We start from the raw sequence: 11744 nt of genomic DNA on the forward strand, positions 1-11744 counted from the left end.
ATTTCATTATTTGATGGATATTATAGTTTGGTTGATACAGAAAACTGGATAAATGCCATATAATTCCCTAATATATTTGGGATTTCTGACTTAAATTTCTGGTATAATAAAAAAGGTATATGTTAGGTTTATTGGAAACCAATACACCAGGAGACACAGATGATTTGATGTCATAAACATATTAGAGGATTTATTTTCCATGGAAAATACAACAAAGCTTATGAACAAATACTCATCAATTCCTGGATTTCATCTTATCAATAGGACTATAGGGTAATGGTAGGAGGTTTCAGAAAAGTCTGCAGAGGATTCATTCAAGAATTTAGTCTCTTTCATTTCTCAGAAGGGATGAAAGATGATCTGCTCTACTCTGGGCTGGTGCAGACTCACTTCAAGTCCTGTGTGTAGTTCTGGGCACTACAGTATAGGAGAAACATTAAGCTATGAGAGAATGTCCAAAGGAGGGCTGCAAGGATGGTGAAGAGCCTTGAGTCATGTGAGGAGCTGCTGAGGTTGCTTGGTCTGTTCAGCCTGGAGGAGACTGAGGGAAGACCTCATTGCAGTTACAACTTCCTCGTGAGAGGAAGAGGAGGGGCAGGCCCTGATCTCTTCCCAGTGGTGACCAGGGACAGGACCTGAGGGAATGGCCGGAAGTCGTGTCAGGGGAGGTTTAGGTTGGATATCAGGAAAATGTTCACCCAGAGGGTGGTTGGGCACTGGAACACTGGAACTGGCACTTCTCAGGGAAGAGGTCACAGCAGCAGCCTGACAGAGTCCGAAAAGCATTTGGACAATTCTCTTGGGCACATGGTGTGATCCTTATCTTGGCCCTGTGCAAGGCCAGGAGTTGGATTTTGATGATTCAAGCAGATATTTTCCAGCTTGGAATGTTCTGTGATTCTGTGATAATCTCAATTATTCTTTCATTATTCTTTAAATTCCAGGTATTTTTTAAATTTGAAAATCCAGTATTACTTATTTAGAGAAAAAAGGCAGAACAAAACACAGTATCTGGAACTTCCCGTCAATTTCCAGACTGAAACCATATACAGATCAATAGGGGGAGGAAAAAAAAAACCCATGAAAATAAAAGACCAAAGAAAGAATTGACCATATGTCAATATCTTGAAACCTAAACTACCTGGAAGTTTTATTTTTATAATTTCTTTTTCTAAAGGAATAAACAGGAGAAATTTTACTGTTTGATTAAGGCATAATGCAAGACATAATACAAATCTGAGCTTTAAACCACCAAAAATATAAATTAGTTCAATGTTACTTTCCCTAAAAATGAGGATTTAGACAGTAGCTTTGTAGATCCTACAACCCCAATTGTAGATACAGGTTTGCAAGAAATTTCATTTCTTGTGTGATAGCAAGGTGTTGCAAGTCATGTTTATTTTGGTAAAAACGTGCTTCAACATCTCTCATCAGTAAGGGTTAGCATGTCAAAACCAGAAAAAGAAAAACTTCAGAAAAAAATTTTATAGCAAAATTTCAGAATAATATTTCGTGTTAGCCATATAAGAAAAAAAAAAAGGACAGAGAAAAGATGAGTTTCTTGTATTAGCAGAATAAATCTTTCTTGACTATAATCATGTTCAAGCTTTTAAGGTTATTTTGACATATTTACAAAGTGATAAAAAGAAAAATCTTTATTTTTCATTCTTTTAGTTCCTTCGCTTCTCACTCCTCACACAAACATATCAGATAGATTTTAATTGAGAGCTAGGCCTTACAAAACAGAAAATCTTAATGTAATGGTTTTCACAGGCTGAAAATCACAACCCTGACCAGCTGTAGACAATAAATAACCTATGCATGATATTTAGGGGAAAAAAATCAGTGACTAATTTTCAGGCACAATCATTGTTTTACATCTGGTTATGTTCCCAAGTATACCTTTCTGTTTTAAAAGAAATCCTTTATCCATAATACTATCTTATTTTCTTTTTTTCTTCTACAGAAGAAAGCTTAGTTTCCAAAAATATACATGTATACATGTTCAAATACAATATTAGCATGCTAGATATATGCTAAAATTCACCAGATTGCACATTAATATCTCCTGTGGCTTATTTGGACAATGCATTTGGACAATGGACTCTTGCAAAATGTTAAGAAAAATATCAGCATTTATGTCCAGACCTCAGCAAAAGCAGTTGGGCTCCAGCCCTGCAGCACAGTCACAATAAAAAATGTAAAGTTTAACACATTAATAGCCCAGAATATATTCTCAAAGAACCCATTTGTTAAACCTTTCTCATATGTTTTTGCCGACTTTACTCTTTGTGGTGTGACTATAAGGAAAAGAGGCCAGTTGAGGATGGAGAGAGGAAATAAAAGGTTCTTTCAAATCCATACTGAAAGATGTCATGATGGGCTTCTGGAGCCATAACGCCCAAACTCCACTACCCCAAATTATGAGCAGATTGTTATAATGGTCTATCAGTACATGAGAAAAATACACAGCTGGAAAAAACTCTGATAACATTTGGCACATGGATATGCATGGAAAGTCAAGGCAAAGAGCAATGCCATGATTCTTAACAATATTCGCCATGTCCGAAATGAGAAAGCAGGAACATACATACATAAAAGTGTTAGCTTCCTTGCAATCTAGTTCTCAGCTAGGAATAAGGTTTTTCTCAGGCATTCAACCAGGAACACAATGCAAAATGACTTCTCCAGCATGGAGGCAGAATTTGGAGGTTTCACAGAGCAAAAATATACTCTGTTTCATATTGAAAACACACTGTGCAGAAAAACCATGTAATTCTGTAGTGCAGAGAATTGAAATCCGAAGCCCAATAGGAATTGTGACTTGGTTCCAAGAAAGCACGGGTGGGAAGAGGAAGGCATTACTGAACTGCATATCTGCCTAAACAATGCAGTAAGAATAACATTCTTCTAATATCTGCAGTGCTGTTAACGTAAATTTCTCAATTTTTTTTTTTTTTTTTTTTTTTTTTTTTTTTTGTCCACTCAGTAAGATTCTGTTACAGTTTATGTTTAAAATCTACGTCGCTGCTGCTGGTAAAACATGATCAGGAGATTGGCTGGGTGAAAAAAATCAGCACTGTCTGGTACACAAGGAGATTGGACAGAAATTGGCACAAAGTTTAACTGGGACGATTTTTCTTAAAACCTATCCTATCTATATGGCATTGATCAGACACTGTACTTCATGAAGAATGACTTTCTCATCTAGCTGTCAATCAAGAATGTCTTCTTATTGTAAATTATTTTTTAACAACTGTTTTCAAGCTGCATCTGAAGACAACAGACTCAGGTCTCATGTGGAAGAAACCCAAATGAGAGAAGACACACTGCACTCGGCAGTTCTAGATTCAGATTTCTGCTCCAACAGGCTCAAAGCAGAAATATGAGCCTATAACTCACATATACTAAATCCTGTAATCTCCTCATTTACTGGTTCCTTCCTTCTCCCTTGTTTCTAATTTCCTTCTTCTATTTAATCAGTTATGAAAACCAGTTCTTAAAAGACAGAAAATAGCATAAATTTTAACACACTTTCCTGTGAGACTTACCACAAAGTAAACAAAGTTGGACCACTTGGATATTCTTTATGTGATAAGAGTCATGTTAAAAAAAAAAAAAAAAAAAAGACTGTATAAATAGCTTTGAATCATAAACAAAGCAATTCACCTTGTACAGTATGTAGACATGCTGCTAACAGATTCTTTTTGCAATGCTGAGAGGATTGAAAAAGGAAAAACCTATCACTAATTTTGTTGAGATAATTTTATATTTACTTTATACAGGTTTATTTATATAGTCAAAACCCAAAGAGGATTACAGTTGCAAAAGTCAACTTCACAGCACATGGAATGGACAGAAATCATTTGGTGTACAGCTATTTGATAAATAATTTACTCTTCTTGCTTACTTACTTCCTTACCCTTGTTCTTTTTACCTCCTTATTTCAATCTCTTTGTTCATCTTTTTCTGAGTTAACAAGCTAGAATAATTCAATATTTTTTTCTCAAAATAGTCTCAAGCAAGGTGAGCAAGGTGGCATTCACTGAGGCTCAGGTTCCTGTTACAATCACTAGAGAGAAACAAGTATCCCCAAATTAGTTTCACCCCAAGGTTAGAGACAGTGTTGAACAGTGAACTGTATTCATCAACTAAAACAGGTACCAATAATAAGTAACTTATGATTAGACACCCAGATGCTCAGAGCTCTAAAGCCAGGTGGGATTAATCTAATTGACAGTGTCCACCATTAAAGGGCTACCTTTAAATGACTTCCCTAAGCCTGCAGATCTCAGTGGTAGTGACAGAGTCCAATCACTCAGGAAAAATTCCACTGGTTGACCCCAAGACTTTCTTTATTCCAAACTTCTAACTGTGGTGATGACCACAGCAGACAATTAGCCCTCCTGTTGCATCAATTCATTTCAGGTGTCGGTCTGCTTCCAGCACTGACTGAGGCACAGTTCTCCCAGAAAACAAGTGTGTGATCGTGCAGCCACAGGTGGGCAGAAAGCCCAGGGAGAAGCAGCAAGGAAGGATTCCTCTCACCTGTACTTCAGCACACGCCATGAGCACGTCTGCTTATCTGTGTGCTTCCCTAATGCTCTTCTGCAAAGCCAGATGAAAAGAAAGGAACACCATCGTGGGACACAATTTTGACTTTTCTGTGAGTCAGCAGCTACTGGAGAACTTTGTATCTACTGCAGAAATGTCTTCTAAGTGAAAAAACTGTGGTAGTTGAGAATGCATCAACTTACACTTTTTAGGTCTGTTCTTGTGCTCTCCCCCAGGTAATTACTGCAGAGGACACAGGACATTAGATGGTCTGACCCAGCAGTCAGCTTGATGAACTTACCATTAATAGCAGCAGATTTGTACAGCAATTGCTGGCAGCAGGGAAATTATAAGGCCCAAGATTCTCTGGCTTTCTGCAGGCTTGAAGGGAGTAAATGCTGATGCACACAGAGCTGCCACCCACTGCTCCCCCTCCCCTATCCCCCTGCCCAAGCTCTTTGCTCCAGCATTAGCCTCCAACCTCACCCAGTCTCAATTACCATCTGCTGCAGTCAATCACTGCTTCCACCACAAGTTTTCCATCCAAGCTCCAGCACCAGCATAGCAATGCCAGTAATGAGTTCCCAGGCCCAAAATCAGTATTGACTCTATCATTCTTATTCTCTTAGTTGTAGCTCCAGCACCCAGAGGCCATGGCAGTTTCCTTACTTCTTTTATCAGACTGTTCCCACACCAGCAGGAGAGCAGCACCTACACAAAACAACCAACCAAAAGTAGTCCTGTACTCTTTCCTGGTGTATAGTAAGTCCTGCTCCAGATGTTTCTCATGTATGGGGTTGTCAAAGTATGTGGGTGACTGGAGCATAGACAATGTCCATGGAGTCCTACAGTCCCAGATTTCTCCAGTGGGAGCCTATGAACTTACTGTGCATAGTGAGATTTGTACACCACCCTCTTACTTTTATTACATCTCCAGTCAGAAGTGCTAATTGTTACAACCTTTGTTCAAACAAAGTTTACCATCAGAATTTAACCTTTTAAAAAATATATTTAAGGGAAAGATGAAGACCCAAACCTCAAAGCTGTGGTTACACTAGGGTTTCATTACAGGGATATTTTTCAAATATACAGCAATTTAAAAAACAGAAATTGTCACAGATCTTAAATTACTTTTTTTCCCCCAATTCTTCAAGTTTATGTTAATTTGAGTGACAAGCCTTTAGCACTACCTTTTTTTTTTTTTTTTTTTTTGTGGTAAAAACTATTTTTATCAAGTTCTGAAAAATAGGTACATACTTTGATTTGAAGTTTTCCAAATTTTTGGTCTTAAGGAGACCCTCCATATTAGAAATTTTAGCCCAAATAATTCAGTTTTTACAAATCATTAGACAACCCAAACCAGGGTCAGAAAATTATACATTTCAAGCTCTCTTAACAGGCAATGTTACCAGCCACTACTATAATTTTATGAGGTAGGGTTTGAAGCTGAGGTTTTCCCTAAAGCCACTGTGATGAATAATCATGTCTGAGAAGGGGAAACAGAAATCAAAATGGTTTCCTTGCTGGAACTGATTCATTCACATTAATTTATGCTTTACCCTTGATTTCATCCAGTGATATCAATCCTCCATCAGTCCTATCCACCACAGCTTGAAAAATCCTGTTTAAAGTGAATCCCATTCAAATCCAAATGGTGAGGCCAGGCGCTCTCCTTAAGACCAGTAGCTTTAGAATTCCCAACTTCTCCTTTCAGAAAGCCCTACACAAAAACAGACCAATTATTGTTGTTGTTGTTGTTGTTATTATTCAAAAAACAGTTCTGAGAAATACTTTAAATAACAGAGGAAAGCAAAAATGCTAATCCTCTTACATAACACAAATCCCAGATGGCCTTGTGTGGAGGGGAGGAAGATGCCATAATAGCAGTCACCATTATCAACTGAGCTTGATGACAGATGTTAAAATGATGCAAGTGCTTGCACTCACTCACAGAACTTCAGTTAGGTTTTTCTTGTCATATTTCTCACAGAAATAATCACGAATAAATAAAAAACATGTGCAAACAAACACTAATCCTCACTGCAAGTGTACAGCTCATTCTGAATAATACCTCAAGTAAAGCTGTTACAGTCTCCCCATTTACAGTTCTCCTTAGCTAGAGAAAACTGCCACAGTAGCACTAGCATCATGTAGTTCTCAATTCCTAATCTAGAAAATATTCAAATAATAGCACTGATTGCTAGTGATACCTATCCTTGTCCCATTGCCTAATGCATCACAGACTGCTTTTACATCAGTGTAAAAACAGCTTTCTTTCTCTGGCCCTAAATTGTTTCAAATTTATGGCGGGTGTCTGTGACATAAAAAGTTCACAGCTTCCCATTTCCCCAAGCATTTTATCACACAGATAACCTTATAGTTAAGGATGACAGGGCTGCAGTAGAAGGTTGAGGAGGTACTCATCTGCCAGGAGAAAAGGTTTACTTTAAAATACATCCTGAGGTCCTGCACAGAAATGCTCTCTTAACAAATCTACAGTGCAGGAACAGAAACATTTCTATGAAATAGTTTCATTCTCCAGTTTCACTGTGTGTGTTTTCAGAGTGCTTGAGGACCAGTTTTGCTCAAACCTTGTCAGCTCTCAGAGTAACATCACCACAAACCAGGTACCAAACAAAAGCAACCAGAACATGTTGTATATGATGTTAAAAACAAATTTGGGGACAATCTGAGGTCAACACGAGAAGCCTCCTTATCTACCTCTCTTGGACCCTCTCCCATTCTCATAATTGTGAAACCACTGTTTCCTGTCCTTTTCCCAGGGATCCACGAGAATGACAGAAATCTAACCTGTTGCACTTCCTCAGACACAGGTGCTGCTGTAAAACAGCACTTGTTGCAGGCCTCAGTTTGTCCCAGAGTGCCAGAGGAGCTATTGCCCCACAAAGCAGTGAGGGTCAGCAGTTCCCCCAGGAAAACTAGGATCTGCTTCACAGCTATCCTGCCTCTTGGAAATATCTGTTCAATATGTTTCTCCATACCCACTTCATCTCTGCCAATGCAGAGTGAAATGTGGAAATGCTAAACCATCTGTACTAGGGACAAAAACCCCCTAATCATCAGTGGAGGCTGAACCCTCTTATTCCTCGCTGTTTCCTACAGCAGCCATGAATATCAAGGGATACCAGCCTTCCAGTTATGGTATTATTGGTCTGCATCCACCCACACGCAGGCAAGGATTTATTAAAATATGTGTCCCAGAATAGTATCTGTACCAGTAGAGAAAACATCTGAGAAAGCAGTCTCACTAGTTCATGATTCTTGGCTTGGAAAAGTGAGCTGCTCTTTAACTGAAATCACAGTCTCTCACCTTCCCATTCCTTTGTCTGCCTATTGCAGTAATCATGAATCAAAAGCTCCCAAGCACCAAGGCAGAAAGATAACTGAGGGAGAGAGTAACAAACTTGTTCACTTAAGGCATGCAGACTACAGCCTTTTTGCAGATCTTCTCTTGTCTCCTACTCCACATCTCTTCTGATTTCTGCAAAAAAGCTCAGTGCAGTACGCATGGTTGGGGAGGAATTCCATCAAGGCCTCAGCAGGATGATGGCGCCAGGCTCCTTCATCTAGCCCCACTGAGGTGCTAGTCAGCCACAAGGGCAACTTTAAGAAGAAAGATCATAATCAGAAAGGAAACAGTGAGGTCTCCCTCATTTTTCTGAAAAGACCAGAAAATATTTATATTCAGCTTTACTTCAGCTTCCCTTGCGGAGCAAGAATTTATTCAAACTACAGTTTAAATGTCTCCTCAAAGAGTTAATTTATTAGAAACGATCATGAAAGAAAATGCACATTTATGCAGAAATTATAGAGAAGTCTCTTGTCTTTATCAAGTCTCAAGTGTATTTACACTTAAAAGCTTCCCCTCACCCCCCTTTGCCAGATAGAAACAATAGTGCAGGTGCATTGCCCTTCAGTGAACAATGTATTTATCCTGGGAGGCAGGAAGTTGGTTTCACACCTGTTTCTTCTTTTTATTTGTTCTTGGCCTGGCTAATTTGCCGAATGTCAGGATTGGTACAGCTGAGGCTGTCAGAAAGAATTGCCACTTTGTAACATGACGGCCTAATTCTGGCAGTTCAGATTTTACAATGATTTGCCTTTTGTTCTTTCTTTCAGTAGTGGTCTGTTTTCTGTACTGCACACAATCTGAATCTGATCAGTAGTAATAGAAAATGTAAGAATAAAATAGGGTGCTTTATTAGATGTCTGTCCCTTTTGGATATTATTATATTATATTATATTATATTATATTATATTATATTATATTATATTATATTATATTATATTATATTCGTTCTAAAGACTATGAAGATTAAATCTCAGATATGATAAAAACGTGTCATGCCATGGGCTGAAATAAATATGATTTTGCAGGATTTCATGACCTAGGTTGGAAAATATTTTTTGTCGGAATTCAAGGACTACTGAAAATTGAGAGGTACTCTGTTGTCTCATGAATATTAAAGAAGTGGCAAGATGTGGCAGAAATTTTGTATCCACATATTCATTGAGGCTTATACTTTATGATCAGTGCTGTATTATTTAAATCTAAATCTAAGTGGACACTTTCAGGAACAGAATTATCCTTTTGATGACATTTAAACTGTAGCTAAGAGTTAGGAAGTTCTTTCCATGTAAGTCAGCTCAACATAAGAAAGAACAATTTATGTAGTTAATACATAAATTTATGCAATTAATTTTGCTTTGATTTAAACATTTTAAGAGTGATAGAACTCTCTTAACATCCTATCCCAACAAGGATACCACTTCCCAGGCTTCTCTGTTTAACTCTGTAGAGTGTACCTTTGAGAACTTCCATGTGTCCCAATATGCATACATTTCACAGAGCATGAGCCACCTGCAGGTACAGCACCCACCACCCCACTCTTCCAGAATTCACCACCCTGGACTCATCCACAACACCTGCACCAATGTACCACCTGCACCAATAAGCACTTACTCTAATCTTGTGGTAGCAAAAACTGATTAGCTAAATCCTGGTAGGATGCAGATGGAGGGAGAGGGAGCAAGGCTGGGTCATGGCAGGATGCAGACTTTTCTCATAGGTCACAACGCTGTGACCAGAATGAATGTGAGAGGCTTCTCAGCACCTATGTAGTACAGAAGCACATTTTAAACACTCCAAGACAATGGAAAAAGTATTAAGCCATCTTTTTTAAACTTGTATGGGACATATGTCATGAGCACTCACACATGAAACCACATCTTCCCATAGACAGATATGCACAGACATAGGGCTGCTGATTTCAGGTTCAACAGGCCACCTAGATAGTCCTTTGTGAGAAAAGGGTGCCAGATATCAAGAGGCAGCAGACCATTTTCTGGACCTTTCCTTTAGAGGATCATTAGCTTCACTAATGCAGGTATATCAGACATTTAAAGAGATGAGGCTTTACAATTTCAAGTTAGCAAATCTTTTATTGTTTTCGTTATCAAGGACCTTCTGCAAGACTGTTCTCCATCTGCTTCAACCTTGAAAAGATTTATGAAAAACTCAGGCATCATTGCCATGTTCCATAAGAATACCATATCCAGGCACTCCAAGACAATCAAAAGAACAGACTTCCCTTGCCATCTTCATTGAATCACTCTCGGTTTATAATAATAATACAATGATGCTTCCTCATTGTAGGCCAGTTGCATACATTGTCTTCACAAGTCATGCTCATATTGCCAAGCTATTTCAAATATCTGGCACTGTCCTCCTGTTGTGGCTAACAAGGACCAACATAACTTCTTATGTGAAGAATACCAACATCTGCATCTCAAGCCAACCTAACCCAAACCAAGAATTTTTGCTTGCTGCTTATTCTCTTGACCATTTCACTCTTAGACAGCATGCACCAACATTTTCAGGTTCTGCCAGACATTTGTCACAGTAGATTTGGTTTTCTTAGAACCCTTTCAGTGAGAACAGTTCACTGCTTGTGTGGAAAACATCATCCAGATGCTTGCTACACAATTGACATGAGGGGAATGGAGCCATTATAAGCTATACAGCCTCCAAAAAGACAATACAAGCCAGAGGATTCCTGTCCAGTCCAGAGGCAGGTTTGTGTATAGTCTATACTAACAGCTTTCTAGACTGCCAAGGGTGAATATACATATATATATTCATATACATATATACATACAGGATTCTCCACGTATTCCTCACCTATCCTTTAACAGCATGGCTTATGAGCAAGTAGCAGATTCTGGATTACCCTATTTCCTGTTCTGTACAAATCCTTCATCTTACTTTAGAAAGGTATTGTATAGGGTTTCCCTCCATCATTTTTCCCTCTGCAAACAATAGGTTTTTCCCCCTCATTCATATAAATTGACATAATTTCTGGGTTGCCCTATCACCTGACACTTAAAATACCTAACATGAATTTGTACTTAGTGTCTCCTTACTTCTCCACAAACAGCAGCAAAGAAAGAGAACTCAGAGGTCCTGTTTCCTTTCCCTCCCCTCTCTTTCCTCCATTTTCATAGAACCCAGTACATCATATATCAAAGAAACATATACCAATACTTACAAATTGAGAATGCTAGAGAAATGAGAGAGAATACTTTCTAATGTCCTGTTATATTTTTCTATCCCTAGCTAAGCACTCTCCACTCACTGAGCTACAGCTCTTCTCCTGGAAGAAGGCAGTGAAAAACAGGATCAGTAGTGGATGAAAAGCTTTCTTCCACAAAGGAATAGTGAGTGGTCCTCTGGCATTTATGCCTTGTGAAGAGTAAACTAATTTTTTCCACCTGACCCAGTCAAGAGAGCTGCCAAGTGCCAACAAATGGAAGACTTTCTTGTTAACATCCAAAGAAAAAATAAGTTAAAATTGTCAAGTAATTATATTGTTTGCTGTTTGTACAGGTGAAATGTATTGGCCCCACAGAGAGAGACCACTGGGCACAGGGAGATCTTAGGTCAGCAGCTTGCACTGGAGATTGCCCAGCTCTACCCACATCTTCTCAAAGGACAAGTGTACAGGCCAGTCTGTCCTACTGAAGGGAGTTCACAGGAGGAGAACTCCAGTCATAGTGTTGACTAACCTCCTTTACTGGGATCTTGTTAGGCACGGTCATAATTTATTTGGGTCTTTTAGAACAGATCAAGTGTACACAGAGGCCCTTTTAAGGGCTTTGAGACAGATTAG

The 11744-nt window shown here is 38.7% G+C and overlaps 1 long non-coding RNA gene across 2 annotated transcripts; it reads right to left on the bottom strand.

Moving 5' to 3' along the window:
- Nucleotides 1–3606: 3606 nt before the first annotated feature.
- Nucleotides 3607–11268, bottom strand: LOC136287290 (uncharacterized). Of its 2 annotated transcripts, XR_010720128.1 has the most exons (5): nucleotides 11124–11268; nucleotides 9539–9689; nucleotides 7886–8178; nucleotides 6114–6274; nucleotides 3607–5265 (listed from the first exon to the last, which is right to left on the bottom strand). It is a non-coding gene; the product is annotated as an uncharacterized lncRNA (long non-coding RNA). The 2 variants fall into 2 exon arrangements; XR_010720129.1 differs by lacking the exon at nucleotides 7886–8178.
- Between the last annotated feature and the right edge of the window lie 476 nt (nucleotides 11269–11744).

Source organism: Chamaea fasciata, unplaced genomic scaffold (genome assembly GCF_029207755.1).
Source record: "Chamaea fasciata isolate MVZ Bird 193981 ecotype frontalis unplaced genomic scaffold, bChaFas1.0.hap1 SCAF_3, whole genome shotgun sequence".
NCBI lineage: Eukaryota > Metazoa > Chordata > Aves > Passeriformes > Sylviidae > Chamaea > Chamaea fasciata.